This window comes from Microcebus murinus, chromosome 20 (genome assembly GCF_040939455.1).
Source record: "Microcebus murinus isolate Inina chromosome 20, M.murinus_Inina_mat1.0, whole genome shotgun sequence".
Lineage (NCBI taxonomy): Eukaryota > Metazoa > Chordata > Mammalia > Primates > Cheirogaleidae > Microcebus > Microcebus murinus.
The window spans coordinates 22,779,213-22,804,693 of record NC_134123.1 but is presented as its reverse complement, the minus strand read 5'-3'; the positions used below and the strand labels follow the sequence as shown (position 1 = coordinate 22,804,693).

Here is a 25,481-nt window from a genome sequence, read left to right as displayed (position 1 = left end):
CAGAATCATATACATTAGAGATCAGGTCACCTAATATAATTCCATCAGTTTAGAGAGAAAGCAACTGGGATTTAAAGGTGCAAAGTGATTGATCCAAGTTCACATAGCTAGTTAATAATAGAATCAAGATTAAAACTTGGGTCTCCCATCTCCTATATCAATATTCTTTCCACAATATCACATTCTTTCCCCAATTCCTTTTGAAAATTAAAATTATGAGCTCTTTCTATCCATAATCATTCCTCAGTTAGAAAATGTGGGCGCTTTCTCTTATAAAAATGTATTTCAGGGCCGGGCGCTGTGGCTCACGCCTGTAATCCTAGCTCTTGGGAGGCCGAGGCGGGCGGATTGCTCAAGGTCAGGAGTTCAAAACCAGCCTGAGCGAGACCCCGTCTCTACTATAAATAGAAACAAATTAATTGGCCAACTGATATATATATAAAAAATTAGCCGGGCATGGTGGCTCATGCCTGTAGTCCCAGCTACCCGGGAGGCTGAGGCAGAAGGATCACTCGAGCCCAGGAGTTTGAGGTTGCTGTGAGCTAGGCTGACGCCACGGCACTCACTCTAGCCCGGGCAACAAAGCGAGACTCTGTCTCAAAAAAAAAAAAAAAAAAAAAAAATGTATTTCAATGCAGTGTAGAAGATGGTTTTAAGAGCATAAAAGCTTTAAGTGGATAAAACTTTAGTCTATATATTCTCTTAGAGAAACAGAGACTATAATCTGCCTATCTTTAGTCATTCTAGAATTTGAGATAATAGGATGCTTTTAATGAAACACTGGCTCTTTCTTGAGGAAATGGATGATATGGCTCTCTTTTATATACTAACTGGGATGGAAGATGAATTATTTTTCATTCTTTATGAGAATGACTGGCCAAGAGCTAAAGGTGTTCATAATTTTAAATGCCAGAGGAAATAATCTATCCTGACTTTGCGAAAGTAATAAGCTTCTATGTGTTCTGGATATAGCAGTTTGGATTGTGTCTCTTTCTACTCCCTGCCTTCAAATTTAAACAGTCATTTGGTTTCTAAAAAACTGAGCTTGAAGTTCTACTTGCAGATTGGACAGAGACACATTGTAAGCCAAATAAAATTATGACTCAAATCCTTTGTTACCTGTACAGAAGTTAAAGCACTAAGTAGTTTGTATGTAAAAATCAAACCATGGATGCCCCGGCCCATCACTCCACCAGTTTTTTTTTTTTTTTTTTTTTTTTTTAAGGTGAGAAGATATATATATTTAGAATTAGCCAGCTGGACTCGGTTTAGATGATCCCAATCTTGTTGGCAACGTCCAAAGCATCATAATCAGGAGCCAGTTGAACATATGCCTTCTTCTCTCCATCAGGCCTGATCAGGGTGTTGACCTTGGCCACATCAATGTCATAGAGCTTCTTCACAGCCTGTTTGATCTGGTGCTTATTGGCTTTGACATCCACAATGAACACAAGTGTGTTGTTGTCTTCTATCTTCTTCATGGCAGACTCTGTGGTCAAGGGGAACTTGATGATGGCATAGTGGTCAAGCTTGTTTCTCCTGGGGGCGCTCTTCCGAGGATATTTAGGCTGCCTCCGGAGCCGCAGTGTCTTTGGCCGCCGGAAGGTGGGTGACGTACGGATCTTCTTTTTTTTGTGGCTGTGGACGCCTTTTAGCACTGCCTTCTTGGCCTTCAAAGCCTTTGCTTTGGCTTCGGCTTTGGGAGGGGCAGGAGCTTCCTTCTTTGCCTTGGGCGCCATCTTGTGAAAAGCACTCCACCAGTTTTTTGGTAATACCTGAATTTCTATGAAATTATATCCAACACAAAAAACCATTTGATTATATTAGATGCTTTCTTTTTTAAAACAGTATTAATATAAATTGATTTATTAATATAAGAAGATGCACAATTTTAATGTATGCATCTCAGTGAGTTTCAGGATAAGTATATACCTGAGAAACCATCGCCATCATCAAGGCCAGAAACACATCCATGACTTCCCGAAGTTTCCACCCACCTACTTTATTATTATCATCGATTGTGTGTGTGTGTGTGTTTGTGTGTGGGGGGGTGGTGGTGGTGGTGAGAACAAGTGACATAAGATCTATCCTCCTAGCAAATTTTAGGTATATAATATTGTTAATTACACACACAGGCACTATGCTGTAGGATCACCAAAACTTACTTATCCTGTGTAAATGAAACTTTGTACCCTTTAGCCATCACCTCCCCATTTCCCCCTCTTCCCAGCCCCTGGCAACCACCATTCTATTCTCTGCTTCTTTAAGTTCAACTTTTTTAGATTCTGCATATAAGTAAGATTACACAGTATCTGTCCTTCTGTGACTGGCTTATTTCACTTAGCCTAATGCAATCCAGGTCTATGTTATCACCAATGACAGGATTTCCTTTTATTTAAAAGATGAATAATATTCCCTTGTATGTATATGCCACAATTTCTTTATCTATTCATCTGTTGATGGACATTTAGATTGTTTCCATATTCTGACTGTCATGAATAATGCTGCAATGAACATAAAAGTGCCAAATATCTCTTGGAGACAGATTTTATTTCCTTTAGATATACACCCTGAAGTAGGATTGCTGGATATGATCCTCTGTTTTTAAGTTTTTGAGAGGCTTCCATACTATTTTCCATAACAACTGTACCAATTTACATTTTTACAGATACACCAGTGTTCCCTTTTCTTTATATCCTTACAAACACCTGCTATCCCTTGTCTTTTTGATAAGTCATCTTAACATCTATGAGGTAATTATCTCATTAAGGTTTTGATTTGCATTTTCCTGATGACTAGTGATGTTGAGCATTTTTCATATACCTGCTGCCATTTGTATATCTTCTTTTGAGAAATGTTTCTCCAGGTCCTTTGCCCATTTTAAAATCAGGTTAATTTCTGTTTTTTGGTTTCTAGTTGAACAAATTCCTTGTGTATTTCGGATATTAACCTTTTATCATATATATGGTTTGCAAATATTTTCTCCCAATCCATAGGTTGCCTTTTAATTTTATTGACTGTTTCCTTTGCTGTGCAGAAGGTTTTTTAGTTTGGTGTAGTCCTACTTGTTTATTTTTGCTTTTGTTGCTCATGATTTTGGTGTCATATCCAAATAATCATTGCCAAGACCAGTTTCAGGGAGATTTTACCCTATGTTATCTTCTAGGAGTTTTATGGTTTCAGGTACTGTGTTTATGTTTTTCTTTTTAAATCATTTTGAGTTGATTTTTGTGTATGGTGTAGTGTAAAGGTCCAATTTCATTCTTTTTCCTGTGGCTATCCAGTTTTCCTAACAGTGTTTCTTGAACAGAATCCTTTCTCCAGTGTGTATTCCTGGTGCTCTTGTTAAAAATTAGTTAATTGTATAAGTATGTATTTATTTCTGGGCTCTTCTTTCTATTCCATTGGTCCATGTACCTGTTTTTATGCCATTACTATTCTGTTTTGATTACTATAGCTTTGTAATATAATTTAAAATCAGGAAGTGTGATGCCTCCAGATTTGTTCTTGTTGCCCAAGACTGCTTTGACTATTTGCAGCTTTTTTTCCTTCCATATGAATTTTGGGAATTTTTTATTTCTGCGAGAAAATGTCACTGAAATTTTCATAGGGATTGTGTTGAACTTACAGCTTGCTTTGGGTAGTACAGATATTTTAACAATATTAATTCTTCCAATTCATGAACAGAGGACACCTTTCCACTTATTTGTGTCATCTTCAATTTCTTTCATCAGCTTTTTATAGCTGTCAGTGTACAGCTCTTTTATCTCCTTGGTTAAATTTATACCTAAGTATTTTATTCTTTTTGATGCTACTGTAACTGGAATTGTTTTCTTAAATTTATTGTTAGTGATAGGAACACAACTGATACTGTATCCTGCAAACTCAATTCATGTATTAGATCTAACTACTTTTTTGGTGGGTGGAGTCTTTAGAATTTTCTTTACATAAGATCAAGTCATCAACAAAGAGAGACAATTTTATTTCTCTATTTCTGATCTGGATTTTTTTTTTTTTTTTTGGCCTAACTGCTCTAGCTAGGACTTCAGGGACTGTGTGACATGGAAGTGGTGAGAGTGGGCATCCTGGTCTTGTTCCTGATATCAGAGAAAAAACTTTTAGCCTTTCACCACTGAGTATGATATTAGCCCTGGGCTTATCATATAAGGCTTTTATTATGTTGAAGTATTTTCTTTCTATACCTGTTCTAATCTGTTGAGATTTTTTTTTTTTAATCAACAAAACATGTTGAATTTTGTCAAATGCTTTTTCTGCATCTATAGAGATGATCATTTGATTTTTACCTATCATTTTATTAATGTGGTATGTCACTTTTGTTGATTTGTGTATGTTGAACCATGACTGGATCTCAGGCATAAATCTCTCTTGATCATGGTATATGAACTTTTCATTGTGCTGTTGAATTTAGTTTACTAGTATTTTGTTGAGGATTTTTGCACCTATGTTCATCAGGGATACTGGCCTGTGGTTTTCTTTTCTTATAGTGTCCTGATCTGGCTCTGCTATTATGGTAAAGCTGGCATTACAGAATGAGTTTGGAAATGTTCACTCCTCTTCAGTTTCATGGAGGAATTTGTGAAGGATTGGCATCACTTCTTCTTTATGTTTGGTAGAATTCTTAAGTGAAACCATCTTGTCCTGAGATTTTCTTTGAGTGGTTTGGTTTTAATCACTGATTCAATATTTTTACTTGTTATTGGTCTGTTCAAATTTGCTATTTCTTCAAGATTCAATCTTGCAGGTTGTATGCTTCTATGAATTATCCATTTCCTCTAGGTTATCCATTTTGTTGGCATACAGTTGTTCACAGCAGTCTCTTATGATTTTTTGCATTTCTGTGGAATCAGCTGCAATGTCTCTTCTTTCATTTATAATTTTATTTATTTGAATTCCTTTTCCTAGTCTAAAGATTTGTCAGTTTTAATAATATTTACCTTTTAAAAAATTCTTAGTTTTGTTGATCTTTTCTATTGTTTTCCTAGTCTCTGTTTCATTTATTTCTTGTATGATCATTATTACTTCCTTCCTTCCACTAACTTTGGGCTTAGTTTGTTCTTCTTTTTCTAATTTCCTGAAGTATAAAGTTGTGATCTTTCTTGTTTCTTAATGTAGGACATTTATTGGTATAAACTTTCATGTTACAACTTCTGCTGCCTCACCTACATTTTGGTATGCTGTGTTACCATTTTTGTTTGTCTCAAGATATTTTTTACTTCCCTTTTGATTTCTTCTTGAGCTTTTGGTTGCCCATGAATGTATTGCTTACTTTTCGCATATGTGAATTTTCCAGTTTTCCTCCTGTTTCTATTAATACTTTGATACATTTGTGGTCAAATGATACTTGATATGAGTTCAATCTTCTTGTATTGTTTAAGAGTTGTTTTGTGGCCTACATATGATCTATCCTTGAGAATGTTCCAAGTGTACTTGAGAAGAATGTGCATTTTGCTGCTGTTGGATGGAATGTTCTGTACATGTCTGTTAGATCCATTTGTTCAAGTCCACCATTTCCTTATTGATTTTTAGTCTAGATGAACTATCTGTTGTTGAAAGTGGAGTACAGAAGTCCCTGATTATTATGAAATTGCTGTCTACTTTTCCATTTGACTCTGTTAATATTTGCTATTTTTAAGTGCTCCAAAGTTGAATGCATATAAATTTACAAACGTTATATCCTCTTGATGAAATGACCCCCTTTACTGTTTTCTAGAGACATTATTTTTATGACAGATAGCCACTCGGCTTTCTTTTAGTTACTTTTGCATGAAATATCTTTTTCTATTCCTTCACTTTCAGCCTATGTGTCTCCTTAATGCCAAAGTGAGTTTCTTGGAGACAGCATACAGACAGATCTTGTTTTTTAATTTATTTGGTCATTCTGTTTTTTGATTACAGAATTTAATCCATTTATATTTAAAGTAATTATTAATAGGTAAGAATGTACTATTGCCATTTTGTTAACTTTTGTTTCTGTTTTGTAGTTCTTTTGTTTTTTCCTTGCTCTCTTGCTATTTTCCTTTGTGATTTCTTTTTGTACTAGTATGCTTTGATTCCATATTTTCATATTACATGTATTTAATAGAAGTTTTGCTTTGTGACTGCCATAAGACTTACAAAAAACATCTTATTGTTATAATGGTGTATTTTAAGCTGATAACAACTTAATTTTCATCACATACAAAACCTTTTCACTTTTATTCCCCCCACCAACATTTTATGTTATTGATGTCACAGTTTATGTCTTTTTATGCTGTGTATCTATTAACAAATGATTGTAGCAGGTTATTTTAAATACTTTGGTCTTTTAACCTTAATACTAAAAGTAAAATGGTGGTGATTTACACACCACCATTACAGTATTAGAGTTTTCTAATTTGGCTATATATTTACCTTTATCATTGAGTCTTACACCTTTCTGTTTTCATGATGCTAACAGTATCCTTTCATTTCAACTTGAAGAACTTCCTTTAGCATTTCTTGTAACTGCCTTACAAGTGATAAACTAGACCTCAGCTTTTGTTTATCTGCCAAAGTCTTTCTCTCTCCCTTATTTCCGAAGGACGGCTTTGTCAGGTATAATGTTTTTGGTTGGCAGGTTTTTTCTTTCAACACTTTGACTATACCATCCCAACTCCTGGTCTGCAAGGTTTCTACTGAGAAATCTGTCTTACAAGGAATCCCTTGTATATGACAAGTCACCTTTCCCTTTTTGCTTTCAAAATTCTCTGTTTTTGAATTTTGATTATTTGATTTTAATGTGCTTTAGTGAAGACCTACTTATATTCAACCTATTTGGAGTTCTTCAGGCTTCATGGATCTGGAGCTCATTTCCTTCTTCATATTTGGGAATTCTCTGCCATTTTATCTTTTGAAAAGTTTTTTGCTTCTTTCTCTGCTGTTTTTCTGGAAACTCCATAATGTATATATTGTCTCATTTGATGGTGTCCCATAAGTCCCGTATGCGTTTTGTATTTTTTTCATTCTTTTTTCTTTTTGTTCTTCTGACTGGATAATCAAATGAGTTCTCTTTGAGTTCACTGATTCTTCTGCTTGACTGAGTCTGTTGCTGCAGCTTTCCCTTGAATTTTCCAGTTTATACTTTTATTATTCAGCTCCAGAATTTGTTTGGTTCTTTCTTATGGTTTTTATCTCTCTGTTGAACTCCTAATTTTGTTCAAGCATGGTTTTTCCTAATTCCATTTCACTGTCTATTTGTGTTCTCTTGTAGCTCACTACGCCTCTTTAAGATGATTATTTTGGATTTACTGTCAATCCCTTTATAGATCTCCTTTTCTTCTGGGTTAGCCAAAGGAGCTTAATTTTGTTCCTTTAGTAGTACTATATTTCCCTGAATCTTCATGTTTCTTGAAGCCTTGTGTTGCTGTCACATTGAATGAAGCAGTCAATTCCTTCAGTCTTACTGACTGCCTTCAAGAGAAAGACCTTCACCAGTGAGCCCAGGTAGAGGTTCTGAGGGTTTCTCAGACTTTTACTATTGATGAACCTGCTCCACTCCTCTTGTTCCCTCTTAGGGTGGAAGTCTTAGTATTGTGTGCTTTCCTTTGATCCTGCAAAGCCAGGCTTGGTGCTGAAAGCTTCTTGTTTATTTTCCCTAGGGCAGTGCCCTAAAACATTTAAGGCTGTGTGCCTTCTGACAAACCAGTAGAGTTGAGCTGGCTGCTAAGATATGTACCTGCTGTTGAGAGAATTGTCTGTTGGAGCTTGCACAGGCCATGCACCATGCATGAGGTGCCTTCTATGGGGGTGGGGGGAAGGGGTTCTACTAATAGCAGCACACAACAGCTTGTTGGGAGGGTATGTGGGAAAGTTCTCTTGCAGGATTTGCAGGTAGGTCTCTTGGTAGAGTCCACAAACCAGTTAACCAGATCTGTGGCTTGATGCTGAGAAGTGCATGCCAGTTGCTATGAGCTCCTGCCCCTTCTCTCTGGTCCTAGCTGTCCCTAGATGATTCAGCCATGCAGAAACTCTTCATGTTATGGGTATGGCAAGATGAAGTGAGATTCTTGGGCAGCATCCTGCAAGGCTGGGTAATCTAGGCTCTCACTTTCCGCCATGGGAGAAATTGTGGGCCAAGGGGGCCTATGCTACATTTGGGGACGAGTGACATGGGTAAAATCAATCTGCTCTTCTTACCCTCTTCTGTGTATCCATTTTAGATTTTTTTGCTCCACCAGTGTGCTGAACCTCTCGGCTGACTTCGTGGCTCCCACAAAGGTATTCTCACCCATGGGTGGTTATGCAAATTGATATTTCCATGGGTATAAGAGAACCTCCTCTTCTGCCATCTTGCTGGTGTCACATACCCTAGATGCTTTCTTTGTAGAGAGATTCCGAGGCTTCTTCATGAAAAAGAATAACCCCACCATTTTTGGTGTATAAGTTCCCTCATACCCCAATTCTTATCACTATACAAAAAAAAAAATAGCTACTTGCATATCAAAAGTAAACACTACCAGTATAATAAAAATAAACATAGAGAATAAAGTGAACACACAGTTGATACTGTAACTGAACATAACTAAAAACAATGTTTGGTTAGTGGTTGAGGATAACTATCTTTCAAATAAAGGTATCCATATATTAACGCAAATCACTCTATAAAACAACAAAAGTCACTATTCCCTTCCAAAGTTTTCCTAAGATGGGAGGTATTAAGGAAATTTACTTTGTGAATATTAGGTGTGAATAAGTATATATGTAATCATAATGCTATTTTAAATGTTTTATCTAGTAAATTAACTAAATTAGTTAGATAAAGTTAAAATGTAAAAATTCAAAGCACTAAATCTATAGGCTAGAAGACAAACAATGAATGTCAGGGGGAAAAAAAAAACCCGAGAAAACCATTAAGTAATAAAAGTGATTTAACTTTTAGAGGCAAAAAAAAATCATGTTAATGAGTGGTTTTCTTTTTAGGGGGTTACTAAGTGTTTCCTGAAGAGTTTGACTTAGTGTATCAGAGCAGCCAAAATTATTATAATCAAAAAACAAAATCCAGGCATCACTGGAAAGGCATAAGAATGAATTTACAAAGTAACTTCTTACATGAAACTATGATGTGCTCACGCTTGATATGTGTTGATCTGAAACCTTAAAATATATTAAATGTCACTAAACTCAAAGGGGTTAGGGAAGGGGAGGCAAACATGAAATAATTAGGATGGCTCAGTCTAGGAAGCTGAGAATAATGGAGGTTCTAGATGGAATAAAAACTGATTTACCAAATCCCAGAATTAGGAGCATCTTCTGAAGCTGAAAAATAGTAAATACCAAATATACATGATGAAATAAAATGAAACAGAGGATTACTTAACATAACAAAATAGTTTCAGAAATTCTTACTACAAGTAAAAAATAAATAGGTTTTAAAACTATCAAAAAAAATAAATGCTTCATAACATGTTATTAAAGGGATACTAGGATGTTTTCTTGATTGATAACATAGAGTACCACAATGTACTTCTCAATCCCCTGTTACTAGGAGTTAGAATAGTAGGATATTTTCAGTGTGGCAATTACATATTGTTACAATGTTATTTGTAGTCTTTCTTAATTTTCAGTGCAGTAAAGTTGAAGTCCACTTAATCAATGCAGAATTTAACAAGGTGAAAATCTAACAGCTCAAAACAAACAAACAAAAAAACTCAAATAACCAGGTCTAAAATAGAAAGGTTTTACTTTGTGATTCAAACAGTAAAAATTACAATGTTAAGATCTTTACCTATAGTCTTGTAAGTTAAAAATCCATTGCAGAAAACAACAGATAAAAGTTGTTGCTATTTGGTGCTGTTCTGAAAGAATTTACTAGGACTCAGATTCTGTATTTCTACACTTCCAAACCCCTAGAGCAACTAATATTAATCTGTGTGAAGTCCCGAACAATAAACACCAAATGAGTAACAGGACTAAAATCCAGTTTTTTTACTATCTTGGCCCAAGGTGTAAAGAAATATTGTAAAAGAAGATGTGTTAATTAAGACAGTAATTTAGTAGGTTTAGTAAACTAGTAGGTTACCAAACCAACTTCTTGTGTCTTCCGTTTTCAACTCAATATGACAAAGATAAATTCACTTCAGTGAAAATGAAAAGCACAGACTAAAACTGTAATTCTAGGAGCAGTTATTATGAGCGTTCAAAGCCAACTGTTAACAAATGGATAATCCAAATGTCCATATATAACTGAAAACCATAGTTTTTTTTCCTTTGTTTTCTATTTGTTCTCTCCATTTTGCCCTTTAAGGCAAGGCTGAACTTGCTTATTTTTCCCAGGAAAAATTAGATATCAGGATAAAGGTATTGTTTCTGAAGAATGACCATGGATGTCATGTTTCTCTTGTAAACTGAAACAGAGGGAGCTGTCTCATTCCCCATAGGGTCTCGGAGAAAGCTATAGCTTTAAGGCAGATAATTCCCATGTACACACGTTAAGAAGGGACAAGCTGTGCTTTATAAAGTTAATCCTCAGAAAAAGACATGGGTCCTCAGGCAATGTTCATTGCAAACAATGAACAATGAGTTCCACAGGGTGAGTGCATCAGCCAAAATAGCATATGTGTAAAGTGAGCATCAGCATGTGATTAACTGTTTATGGATATGATGGTATAATGAAACTTTTATTTTGTGTGACCATTTTAAAATATGTCAAATTTGTTAAATATTAACAAAGAAATAATACCTGACATAGAGGATTTCAAAGACTATCCTAATTACTGACAGATGATGTATGGCAAACAAAGTATAATTTAAGGCTTTTAATACAAATGCCAGCAAAAATGTCACTGTCATACAATAACTACTATTGCTTATTAAGAAGAAAACAAACCACTTTACATTACCTCCATGACTATTATCATGGTTTGCCTGGATTATTGTAATAGCCTCCTAACTAGACTCCCTGTTTTCATGTTCCCTGTCCCCTATCCCCTAACACAGTATATTTTTTAGCATAACATAGAAATTTGTTCATGTCACTCCTCTGCTTAAAACCTCCAGTGAGGTCTCATCTCATTCAGAGTAAATACTGAAGATTCTACAGGGCTCTGTACAATCAGACTCTCCATTACTTCAATTATCTTGCCTGCTACTGCTCTCTTGCTTGCATTCTCTACTCCTGCATGCTGGCTTCCACAAGATTGCTTAGCACACCCCTACCTCATAACCTTTTCATACACTACACCTTTTTCCTATTATATCCCTGGATATTCTCACAATTCACTCTTCACCTCCTTCAATTGTCACTTTCCCACTGAAGCCTTTTCTGAATACCCTTTTTAAAACTGACTATACTCCCCATCTCAGCAATATTCCATATCTTCCCTTATTGCTTTCTTTTTCTCCAGAATGCTTACTTAACAGAAATATGATTTACTTACCTAATTTATTCCTTGTCTCTCCTTACTAAGATATAAACTACAGAAGGAGAGGAATTTTGTCTGTTTTGTTTACTGCTATATCCCCTGGTATTTAGAATTGTGCCTGGCATATAATATGCACTCAGTAAATACCAGTTTAATCAATGGAAGATATTACAGTGTATAGTTTAATTCTCTGAACTCAGACTACATGGGTTCAGATTCTAGCCTAATTGTAATCTGCATTCATAAAATTTTTGTTTCTTTTCTAGTAAAATGGGAAATATTGTAGTCCCCACCTGTAGTATTCTTATAAGAATTAAATTAGGGGTTTTAGCTAAAAGCATTTAACAAACATCTTGAATGACCAATGGAGTTATAAGTATTAGATTTGCCTTATGTTAATGCTCTGCTTGGTTTCCATTTCGTAGACTATGGTCTATAAAGTGCCTCTAGACAGAAAGCTGGGGTGACTGTGGGAATACTGGACAAAATATATGAAAAGGATGGATTTATATGTTGGACAAAAGGCATCACAGGATTATGATCCCTGAAAAAGAAAACAAACAAGGCAATCCCCACAATCACCCCCATTTCTGTCGGGAGGCACTTTCCAGAGCACAGTTTAGGTAGGGTAAACCACAAGTACATACCAGTTTCATGTAGTTGAGCAGAGAGAGACAAAAGTTTAGGGAGGCCAAACTACCTGGAATTTATGCAGGAGACCCAAGAGGAGGAAGATTCAATGAGAAAGAAAAAAAGAAACTACCTGGCGATTCTCAAGAGCAACAGGCCTCAAACTTTTTGATCTTAGAATCTCTTCATACTTTTAAAAATTGCAGAGTCCAAAGAGATATTACTTACATAGAATATATCAATATTTAGTGTATTAAAAATTAAAACTAATAATTTTCTAAAATATTTATCAATTCAAACATAAAAGTCATGCATATAGCATGTAATTTATGAAAACAGCTATATTTCATGAAAATAAAAATATTAGTGAGAATAACAGCACTATTTTACTTTTTTGTCAATTCTCTTATTTTACAACTTAATAGAAGACATTTGCATTTTTGTATCTGCTTCTGAATTCAACTTGTTCCAGTATCGTATGTCATATGGCCTCTGTCTAACTCTACTGTACACTACTGAGAGAATGAGTATAAAAAGGCAAATAACATGTTAGCATAATTATAAAATAGTTTTGAACTCATGTGTCCTAGTATTATTATGAAGTAGTTTTAAATTTATAGACAGACCCCTAAAAGATATCAAACATACCACCCCCAAGAGATTCTGGCCCATAGTTTGAGATCTGCTGTCCTGGAGACTTTGGCTAAATACTATTCTGTATCTACAAGGAGGCTTTAAAATGTTCACAGAAAAATGGAATTGAAAGATAAAAATAAAAAATATAAACATTATTTCTCAACATAAGCTCCGCTAAGCACAAGACACTTTTGTAAACAATGATACCAGCCATTTAGTCCATCCCTAAAGAACTGAGGGTAGGAGTGGTATTTCATTGTGGGTTTTAACTGACATTTCCCTAATGATTAATGATGTTGAACTTTTTTCCTATACTTACTTGCCATTTGAATATCTTCTTTGATGAAACATCTATTCAAATATTTTTCCCATTTTAAAAATAGTGTTTATTGTCCTTTTACTATTGAGTTGTAAGAGTTTTTATATGCTCTGGTTAGAAGTCCTTTACCAGCTATGTGTTTTGAAAAGATTTTCTCCCACTCTGTGGCTTGTCTTTTCATTTTCTTTTAACACTTTTAAAAGCAGAAGTTAAGCAAAATATTGTTTTTGATACATTCTAGACCAGGCATGGTGTGGCTCATGCCTGTAATCAATCTCAGCATTTTGGGAGTTGGAGGCAGGGGATCACTTGAGGCCAGCCTAGGTAACATAGTGAGACCCTCATCTCTGAAAAAAAAATTAAAAATTAGCTAGGCATGGTGGCATATGCCTGCAGTCCCAGCTACTGGTTTTGAAAAAATACACTTTTTTTTTTTCAGAAAAGAAGTACCAAAATTTATTAGTTTTTCTATCTTCTGTAGAAAACAATATTGTATAAACAGAAACATAGAGGTAATAACCTTATAATAGTTAATTTTAAAAAAATAAAGTAATAAATACTACCCTTAGTTTACGTAAAGAGGGGAGACACTTACATGGAGGTAACTAAGATTATTCAGCTCTAAGAAATACATGCTTCATGGAAAATTCTAAGCACGTGTTTTAAGAGACATAGTTTCACTGACATTGCTGATTTTCCAGTCTTTGGGAAGAATAGATCTTATAAGAGGTTAAATGCCATTCCCCACCCCACCCCCACTCCCCAGCTCCTCAAACCTTTACCTCTATCACCAAGCCAGGCTCTGATACCACTAAGACTGTCTCTAGCAACCTGCTGAAGAGCGCCCTCTAGTGCTGTCTTGCACATGAAATGTTCTCAGATAATTATTTTCATGAATTGTTCTGATTATACTGAATCTTAGGTTTTATTTGGCACCATAGCCAAGAAAAAAAGATAAATAATGGTTGGGAACAATTTTATGGTTTTCACTGCCAGCTATGTAAAACTATAACACTGTATTATAGAGTTAGAAGGATTTTTTTAAAAATTTTTGAATAAAATGAGCTACATACATTTTTAAAAACAATGTGTCTTTTGTTCAAAGGCTAGTTTTAAAAATGAATTTGCATAATATGTTAGTATATTGCACAGTACTTAGAAAAACAAGAGTTTGTTCTATCATAAATAAAGTGAGCAGTGTCAACAATTTGCTTCTCTCAACTTCTCAATCTCTGGAAATCTATGTACTTAGGCTGGTGATATCCTAAGAAAATGCCACAAAAACTTATTTGTGTTGAAATGTTTATTTCTGGTGACAGATAGTAAAACTTCTGTTCATGCTTAATCAAAATCCAAAAGGGAGAACATAAGAAAAACAAATTTCTTGACTATAAGCTGAGTGTATCTTTAAATTCCAGGAAAAAGAAAACACTCTATCAATATTTCAAAAAGGCAGCATTAAATAACAGCAATATATTCCTTAAAGCAGTTTAACCCTAGCACAAAGAAATTTAAAGGAGTAAAGGAAATCAGCGTTTTCATTGTCTAATATACACTAAGGAATTTGAACTACAAGACTGGTAACTCCATAAACTATCACTCTATCTTGGGTATGAGTTTTTCTCTTTTATAAAAGAACATATCCTAAATGAATTACAGAGTCTGAGAAAAAATAGGAAAAACTAAACATTCAAAAAGGACTAATACTCATGTTTAATACATGCATGTGTGTGGTATATCTATGTACGTATGCATATTTATGTATTTCTATAATTTTGTTTAAAAATTAAAGTGAAGATCAAACACTTGACCCACAAACATGGGCAAAAATAAGATCTCTGAAAATATCTTCTTGTAAATAAGGAAACTAAGAGCAGCAAGGAAAGGATTAGAATTCATGAATCTACTAGATTTGTTTAATTTAAAAAAATTTTTTTGGAGGGGAGGGGGTATGTTACTCTACATTGTACACATTAATAAGGTTAAATGTGTACAATGTGTTAAAAATGATTAAACAAAATATGTTTAAAATTACCAATCTAAAAAATAAGAGGTACAAAGAAAAGGTAACATATATCCTAATGTTTTTAGAGTGGAACAATGTTTAGTGATGAAATATTCTTGAAACATGGCTCTTCAGGTACTTGTGTTATCTAAATACCTTGAATGGTGTCTAAATAGAATAAGGGCTCTAGGAAATCCAAGATAACAATAGACAGAGAAATGGGTATAAAGAGGCCACAATACTTGGGAATAAAAAAAACCTCTAGGTTGTATTTCTGTCCCTGACTCACCATTGACCTTGACAAAGTCAGTGATCTCCACTGTGATTCAGCTTCTCCATCAAACAAGGGCAATAACTCTTGACAGAAACCACACAGGAGTGTTGATAATGGGAGGATTAGGGTGATAATGTACAAAGCTTATAGAAATTTTACTGTGCTGTGAACACTTCTGGAAAAGATCATGCTCTTTTGCTACGCCAAAAAAGCTTAAAGAAGATAATGGATATATAAAACATTAGATTACATTCTGCTTAACATCTTCATTCCTATTTATTTTGAAAGTTTCTTCAATGAACTGTTTTTATTACACTTATTTGTTAATATTTTTACGTTTGGCAATTTGTAATCCCCTTTCTTTCTTATTTGCTTTATTTTCAGTCTTCTATTTACATAAAACAAGGATTTATTCTTGTCTTGGATTTCTTTCTTCATTCTATTTATATGTATAAATACTGTTTTTCTTCTACTACTTATCTCTATGTTGTTCAACTACAATAAAAGCAACCATAGCAATATACTAACACTTAATATATGTGACAGTGCTTTGCAAATAAACTCTAATCTCTCATTTCATGTATTTATTCAGTTCATCTCAATTAGAAAACTTGTCAATAGTTTATATATCTCACTTACCAAGCCCCCAAGAAGGTAAAATTTTAAATAGTAGGAAAACATTTATCCTGTCACTATGAAAGAAGAAATAACCACTGTATATAAGAAACCAACAATAAACTTTATTGTAGTTTCTCATAGATTTCCTAGTAAATAGAAGTATAGATATTTCAGAAATTTTCTGAGTTATAAAATATATATTTATCCCAATTTACAGAATGAGCTATATTTACATTTTATATAACCACAGGGTGAGAAAAATAGTAATGTTTCACACCTCTACTTTTAACTCTATTACTTCTGGTTGGATAACAGTAGAAATCACTTAATACATAAGAAATATGGGAACGACTACCTCATTGTGGTCTTAGAATGATTAATTGTGCTTTTACCCTAGAACAAAGGCTATGTGAACATACAGTATTATTACTTTAATACAGGTAATTCATTGTAGTATGTAACAGCCATATATAGACCAAATAATAATCACTTACTACATGAGATAAAATAAAACCCCCACTGAAAAAATGGAGAAATGCCTCTTTCTGCCTCTAATTAGTTTTTAATGAATGATACATAATAAATGGCAACATTCTAATTTATCACAGTTTAGGCACAGTCCATTAATGGGACCCGGGGTATTAGAGTATATGAACTCTGGCAGCTGTTTGCATAGCCTGTGAAACCTTCACTGTTAAAGGGCATTCACTGTTCTCAAAGTCTGAAAAGATAAAAGCTCTTATAAGGTCCTTTCAGGTAGGCATAACTAATGGAAGTAGTCCCTCTACAGCACAAGGTTCTAACTACAGATAAATAGCCTCTCTGTTCTTGGTCTCTATAAACATCAATTTCATTTATTCTTGGTTTTAAATCACACACACTTTTAGTGAGATTAAATACCTAGAATATGACACAGCTCTTTTTACTTCACAAATGTGAGAAATACACTTAGTTTTAATTTTTTTTTAATTTTGATTTTTTTCCCCCCTGAAACTGCCTTTTGGTTCCCTGACATTTAATTCTGTAAACCAGGCCTATGTATTTTTTGTCATGGTATATTTCAATAGACTAGAAGACCTGGTAGTGTTTAAGTTTGTTTTTAAGGCTCCACATGGGATTTATTTTTCATACTTGGTTTCTGCTTATGGACTACATTGTATTTTAATGCTTTTTATTCTTTCTTAAATAGAAAGGATAAAGGGATACATGGGAATACATTATCACCATAAGCAGTTAACAAGTCTCTAACATGAGTATTCTATTTACTGTAGGAGGAATACTTACGCTCTTCTTACCAAGTCTCATCTTCACTTACCTGAGAAGTAAGGCAGATGAGAAGGAAGGTGTTATCACTCAATATCACTAACAAAATGGTGGCATGTGTTCATTAAATGCACTTTTCCCTCTACGTTTGCCTTAGCTGTATTCATTGCTGTAACATCATACTGTCTACATGTATGAACCTCCTCAAGCAAAGATGGTAACTCTAGTGCCTCGCTCATCTTGGAATAAAAGAACCTGAAAGGAAAACCATTGTTTCTTCTTAAAAAGAGTAGAAAGAAATATACCGAGGCTACAAATAACAATTTCCACATAACCACGGCTAATTCATTCTAAAGAAAATTTTATATAGATTTTCTATAGAGAAATATTTTTCCTCCACTGGATTACCTCATGAGAGCCTTTGTTCTCAAACAGTATGCTTTCCTTATGCTGCAAATTTTGAGTAAATCTGCACCATGACTGGTTAGATTTAAGAGATTTAATTTACTTAATCATCAGCACAAGTATACCTCTTTCTGTCCTTTATGGAATTAAACATACACAAAGAAAAACAGAGTGGATATTTTTCGTAAAATGGACACATTCATACAAAGCTGGATCACCTTATATCACATACTGGAGGCAAACTATCACATACTTATAAAATTATAGGTGCATCTCTATATAGTAAGTGTACTTATAGCATTATGCCTTGACCCTCCTTCACACTGATCTTCGTGTGTTCACATGTATGCACACATTCAACTCCATTTCTATAAAGTCAAATTCATCTAGTGCTGCATAGTCTGGTTGGTATTTCTACATCTTTTCCTCCTTTAAATGTGACTAGCTATTTACACCCTAACAATTCTGGTACAGAGCTGATTTAGCATTTTTATTGGAATGTGAAAGCTCTTAAAAGAAGAAAAAAATCTAATCAGGCAGAAGAGATAGAAAACTTGCTGAATTTTCTATCCCCCCTCCAAGACCCCCCTGAATCCTATCAAAAGCACATCTTCCATTCATTGCTTCCCGGTGTCATTATGACAAGCGGCTACAAATCAATAGCAGAGGGAAAGGCAGGACCAACCCGCACTCACCAAGTGATAAAGATTCACTCTCAGCCCCGATTTGCTAATAGCCCATAATAGCAGCCATTGGCGCCCTGCATTAAATCATACATTTCACTCTGCGTTTATTATGGGATTTTTAAAACTCCTCACCAAATTGGATTTTCTTGATGGTCTCTAATTTCCACATTTATCATTTAAAATTAAACTCCTCTGTGGAGAGGGGTGATAGAAAAGGAGGAGAAGGTAGAGAGAGGCCAGACAGTACTGTATTTTTCCTTTTCACTCCCCCCTTTATGAAAACCCATAAATAATATCAGGTATCATAGCCATGAGCAGCAGGGTTGTTTTTTTTTTTTTTAATACTAGGAATTCTAGAAATCAGGCTGGAATGGTCTGTATGTGCTGGTCTGTGAATACAGATGACAATTCAAGAGAACAAAATATATGTCTATAAAGCATGTTTTAAACAAAGGAAACATGGTAAAAAATAATTCTCAGTAATGTTGCAATGAAGGTGAATTTTAAGGGCAATAAAAAATAAGTTAATGTTAAATTTTACAAATATTCCAAGGACCTGTAAAGAGAGAGTTAAGCAATTAGGGTATTCTAGCTTTTAAAAAAAATATTTTTTTTTTTTTTTTTTTGAGACAGAGTCTCGCTTTGTTGCCTAGGCTAGAGTGAGTGCCATGGCGTCAGCCTAACTCACAGCAACCTCAATCTCCTGGCTCAAGCAATCCTTCTGCCTCAGCCTCCCGAGTAGCTGGGACTACAGGCATGCGCCACCATGCCCAGCTAATTTTTTATATATATATATTAGTTGGCCAATTAATTTCTTTCTATTTATAGTAGAGACGGGGTCTCGCTCTTGTTCAGGCTGGTTTCGAACTCCTGACCTCCAGCAATCCGCCCGCCTCGGCCTCCCAGAGAGCTAGGATTACAGGCGTGAGCCACCACGCCCGGCCAAAAAAAAAATATTTTTCTTATTCCAAAGCTCAGTAACAAACAGATGAAAAGTAAAAATTCTATTATTGTTTTCTAATTATGTAATAGCTTTCTGCACCCTTTATATTTTCTTAGTTTAAAAAATTATTGTAAAATTTCAGAGTCCTGTGGCTAAATCTGCCGTTTGGCTGCTGCAGCAAAACCCCCTCTCTCACATATACCACTGACACAATGGAATCAACCCATGGGAGCTCAAATAAGTACAAGTTTAAGTACACATGTTTTTTGATAAGATACTTATCTTTTGGGCATAAAAATGAAAATTAAATTTCAAGTCGTTAGCATAAAATAAAAAGGCTATATTTTCTCAAGCTGCACAGGTGAGACCCAGTATGGTCAATTTATAACTATAGTATAGCAGGATCCAAGGACATCAGAAGGGAACTAATCAGTACATATGTAGAGATGCTTGAAAAGGTTAGAGGTTTAGTGAAATGTCAAATGATCTTCTGATTTCTTCTTTTTTTTGAGACAGAGTCTCACTTTGTTGCCCAGGCTAGAGTGAGTGCCATGGCGTCAGCCTAGCTCACAGCAACCTCAAACTCCTGGGCTCAAGCGATCCTCCTGCCTCAGCCTCCCAAGTAGCTGGGACTACAGGCATGTGCCAACATGCCCGGCTAATTTTTTTACATATATATATCAGTTGGCCAATTAATTTCTTTCTATTTATAGTAGGGACGGGGTCTTGCTCTTGCTCAGGCTGGTTTTGAACTCCTGACCTTGAGCAATCCGCCCGCCTCGGCCTCCCAGAGAGCTAGGATTACAGGCGTGAGCCACCGCGCCCGGCCTGATTTCTTCTTTTTGGGGACTTTCTCAGCAATAAAGTCCATCTCATGTCATTTTCTTAAGAAACAGAGAAATGGCCTTTTAAAGTAGACTGTTTAAAGAGAAAATAAAAACGTCAGCCATTTTATAACAATATTTCATTTCATCTTCACAGGCTCTCTTTAGTTTTGGAATTTTGTTTGTCATCAACATAATTATTTTCAAACATCTCAATGATCCTTTTAAAAAAAATACCGTTGATTATTGTGACTTCTCATTTTTCTTTTTTAAGGAGGAAACTACTTTTATATATATCCCTTTTTTCCTCTCCCACTTTAAGTTTTTATCCAAGTAACATACATACTGAAAAGTATACAAGTCAAAAGTGTATACTATGAATTGTCACTCGCTACATGCACTTGTGTAACTAGCATCCAGACCAAGAAGCAGAACACTTTATTAGTGACCTGGAAGCTCTCCATGTTCCTTTACAGTCACTACCAACTCCCTTCAAAATAGTCTCTATCGTGCTTCTAACATTATAGATTAATTCTGCTGGCTATTGAACTTTATATTAATGGAATCATCCAGTATGTATAATTTTGTGTCTAGCTTCTTTCACTCAAAATTGTGTTAGATTAATTATTGACGTATGTAGTGATAGTTCATTCATTCTTATTGCCGTAGAGTGGAGATCAGCAAATTAAGGTCACAGGGCCAAATATGGCCCATTGCCTACATTTGTATGGCCTATGAACTAAATAATATTTTTACATCTTTAAATGGTTAAAAAAGGGATAATATTTCATTATATGAGAAAATTTATAAGAAATTCAAATTTCAGTGTCAATAAATAATGTTTTTGACAATAGTCATGCTATTTTGTTTAAATATTATCTATGGCTGCTTTCATGCTACAATAGACTTGAGTAGTTGTGACGGAAATCCTTATGGCATATAAAGTCTAGGATATTTACTATCTCGCCCTTTGCAGAAAAAGTTTGGTGACTTCTTCTGTGAAAAGTGTTCCACTGTGTGACTATACCATAATTTATTTACCCATTATATCATTGAAAGAATATTTGAGTTGTTTCTGATATTCAATTATTTTAAATGTATGCTGTAAACATTCTAGAAAATGTCTCTGGTGAACATATACATACCTAAGAGTGCAGCTGCTGGATACAGGACATGTATGATTCTGCTCTGTAGTTACTGCCAAACAGTTTTCTATAGTGGTTTTTAATCGATTTACACTCCCCACCAGTAGTGTATGAGAATTCCAATTGCTCTGTTTTCTTGTTAACTCTTGGTATTTTAGTTATTCTGGTTGTTTTAATTTGCATTTTCTTTGTATCTAACATAATTGAGCACCTTCTGATGTTTATTGCCATTCAGGTAACTCCTTTGTGAAGTATCTACTTAAAGTCTTTTGTCAGTTTCTCTCTTGGGTTACTTGAATTTTTCTTATTGATTGATTTGTGGGTATCATTTGTATATTATGGATGTAAGTTTTTTGTAAGATCATCTATTATAAATAATTTCCCCTGTAGATTGTGGTATGACTTTTTACTCTTTTTAAGAGTGTATTTTGGTGAAAAAAATTTTTAATTTTATGTAGCCCAACAAATCCATTTTTTCTTTATAGTTAGGGCACTTTACTTTTTCTGTTTAAGAAATATGACCTATCCCAAATACATGAAAATTGTAAATTCATTAGATTTTTTATGTATGCTAATAATAATAGGTCATGTGTGAATAATGACAACTTTATTTTTTTCTTCCAATGCTTATGCTTTTGATTCTTTTTCTTGTCTTATTAAACTGGCTAGTGCCTCTAGTACAATGTTGAATACAAATGACAACAATAGTCATCTTTATCTCATTTTGAATTCTGTGGTGGACTTTTGTAAATTCTCTTAATCTGGTTAAGGAAATTCCTTTCTATTCGTAATTTTTATTCTGAATGAGTATTAAAGTTTATCAAAGACTTAGAAAAAGATATCAAGATGATCAAGTGATTTCTCTTTTTTCTGTTAATATGGTGAAATACATTGACTTAGAAATGTTAAACCACCTGTACAATTTCTGGAATAAAGTGTACTTGCTCATAATTTATACAATTTTCTATATATTGCTAGATTCAATTTGTTGACATTTTGGTTAGGATTTTTATAACAATGCTCATGAGAAAGACTAGCTAGTAATTTTCTTTTCTTATATTATCCTTGTTTGGTTTTGATATCACCTTCCTTGTATTTTTTAGAAGTCTCTAGTGAAATGACAAGAGCTACTTTTAGCAAATTGCAGATTTTTAGTGGAAATTGAAACTGCTATACTTTTATAATAGTGGTGCATAAGCAGCTCTGATACTTAGGGTTTTTCTTACTCTGTTCTCAGTTCCCAAAGTTTTATGACTCACTATTCCTCAGTACTAACTTCTTCTACCCAAACCTTTTGAAAATTCTAAACTTTCTTAATTTCATTTCACTTCCCTGCACGGTGAATTGAATAGTCCACAGTAAGCGCTTTTGTCAATAATTACATATTAGGCTGCTACTATCTGTAAGAATAGGTATTAGGGGAATTATAAAGAAGCAGAAGATATATTTGATACCCTGCATGAGTTTATGATTCAGTAAGTTCAAGTCGTCTCTTTTAAAAATTATAAATCAATTATGGAATTATGTTTAATTAAATTTCTTCATTAAAGTTCATGAAGCTTTTAAAAAATGACTTCTAGTATAATGGGGAAAACAAATTAATAAAATAAAAATTGGAAATAAAGAAAAGCAGTAAGAATGTACAAAATAATTCATAGTACCACCAACAAACAGAACCATTATTAGCATTTATTTTGTTGTAAATTAGATAATCTTTCATGTGTTATATTCTCCTAGTTTCTTTACAGTAGATACTTCCATGGTTGATATTTCCTATTAATTTCAGCTGTGTATACAGCTTTCCATTTTCATCTAGGATTTTCCAAAACTTTTTTAACAGAACAATTTAGAAAACAGCTTTTATATTTTGTATAAAACAAGTATAAAACAAAACAAGTATAAAAATTCAGAAAATTTGTTTGAATGTGTGAAATGAAACTCCCGAAAATTTCTTTGAATGTATGAAATGAAGCTCCATTCTTTTTCTCAACCTATCAGGTAGGACACTAAACTATGGTTTCCAACTCAGAAAGCTGCTATTACATGTTTGATAGGTTCCACATCTTGATACATCTTTACCTTGAAGCTAGCCTCATCTCTAGTATATAGTATATTAGGATTTGTGGCAAAAATACTTTCAAATTTGCTATATGACATCAAAGTACAGGATTACTAATTTAGAGTTGATCTGGCACATTTAGTGGTGGTGCCAGGTTTTAAACTCATCTACTGCTCTGGTGGTAGACCGACTTTAAAACCTGGCACCATCACTCACAAGGTATATAACACTGGTCAAGTCATTTATGTTCTCTGTGCCTCAGTTACTCATCTGTAAAATGTGGGAAATAATGATAATGACCTTATATAGTTGTTGTGAGGCTTAAATAAGTTGAGACACGTACTTTTGGGTACATGGTAGGTGCTCATTAAGTGTCAGCTTTGTATAGGTAAGCTAAAGGACTGCTCATTTTAAATATATTCAAGAAATATATACTGCTATACTTTCTGTTCTCATGTTGAAAGTCCTCTTCGATTTGCCCCATGAACATTCTTCTCTTTAGTACTGAAGACTGTATCTTTTGAAACTCTTTAGTTCATATTTAGTCTTACTGTTTCTTGTCTACTGTCTTATGTTCTATACCTTATTCCTGAAACAGTGCAAAAGTTCTCTGCTTTTTAAAATTTCTAAAAGTTTGCTTCTATTATGAAATCTCTATGTATGCTAACTCCATTAGATTTAAGTGGATAAAAGCTGGAATTGAAGAAATAAAGAAAAGGGATATGTTAAAACTGATTGCACTGTCAAGATTTTCCCAGTTTTCTCTTGTTTGGCTAATCTAGAATCCACAGAGTACAGACAATATCTGTTCAGTTGAAGGGTCAATTAAAGAGCTGGCACTCAATAAATGTTTATCAGTCTGAGTTATGTAATTTAATATGGAATATATTAAAATGAACTTTAAAAATCAGGCTGGGGGCAAGAAAGAATTTTAATAAAAATTCAAAATACAAATCCTAAACAGTTCTTTTTGAGGTTATGATACTTTATGTCATCACAAGAGACTGGAGAGATTAGAATAAACTAGTTTAAAGTCTTAAAATCTAAGCTGGGAGGCTTTCTTTAATCTCTGTGCAAGACTGTTTAACACTGTTACAATTACAAATTAAGTACTAGACAGTATTTGTTTATTTCTTTACAAAACTGCATTGTTACTTTGTAAAACATTGAGATACAGTCAAGGTTATACCATTCTCTCAGAATATCTATGTAAAAGCAGCAGTTACAATGGGATAGAGAAGCTTTAATTACGGGCTCAGTCCTTGCACTTTGAGTTCCAGCTTTAGACAAGCAGTCTTTCTATGGACTCCATGTAGTGGCTTCACCTTTTTTTTTTTTTTTTCTTTTAACTGTTTAAGAATCCGAAGCATCCTGTGGTTTATTGATTCTTGTAACCACACACTCTGCCACTAATGTTCATCACTCGTGTTTCTCCTGACTACTACCTCTTGAGGAGAATGAAAGGTGGAAAATGTGACACAATAGTCTCAAATTGGATGACTCAGTTTAAATACCGAACAGGAAAAAAAGTGTTTTAAACCACCACTAGAAACATTTCCCTTCTAAATGGAACTGATCTTTGAAACCCAGTTCAATCCAGCAAACTGGCAAAAAATTATAAAGTAGACACTTTCAGAACATTTCAGTGGTATATTAGAAGATCAGTTTTCTATAGGATGACGGAAAATTTCTAGTTTAATTTTATCTAACATCAATCAATTCTCACCCAGCCTAAATACTGCCACTTGGATTTTAATCCTTCTTTATCCTTTAAGTTTGCCTTTTAATGACGTATTTTCAGAAATATTCTGCCATTAATAGAAAATTCTCTTCACACACATCTTTTACAAGTCATTTTCCCCCTCAAATCAGTAATCTACCATGAATTCTATCCTGTACCCCTAAAACTACTTACAGAATTTATTTCTATTACAATTCTATTCTTTCCATTACTTCATCACTTTTATACACTTGGTGGATTTTAATATTTTAAAGATATACACACTCATACCCATACCTGTATATTCTTCATAATACCACCCTGAAGTAAAAGAGGTATATAACATTTTCATTAATTAAAAGTTGGAGCAGTGAAGTTAGACTGCCAGGGTTTGAATATAAGCTTTGTTACTTAGTGGCCGTGAGCCTTGGACAATTTATTTAACCTCTTTGTGTTTTACTTTCCTCATTAGTAATATGGTAGATAATTATGATCTTGTTTCATAATGTTGTGGTAAGGAGTAAATATATAAATACTTAAAAAACAGCATAGTTA

The 25,481-nt window shown here is 34.2% G+C and overlaps 1 long non-coding RNA gene and 1 pseudogene across 2 annotated transcripts in view; both read right to left on the bottom strand.

Annotated features, from left to right (window-relative positions):
- Positions 1-25,481, bottom strand: part of LOC105859038 (uncharacterized) — a 219,957-nt gene that overhangs the window by 76,910 nt on the left and 117,566 nt on the right. The window lies entirely within an intron of this gene.
- Positions 1,233-1,754, bottom strand: LOC109729774 (large ribosomal subunit protein uL23 pseudogene; annotated as a pseudogene). The gene has a single exon (XR_002222130.2). The product of XR_002222130.2 is annotated as a large ribosomal subunit protein uL23 pseudogene (transcript).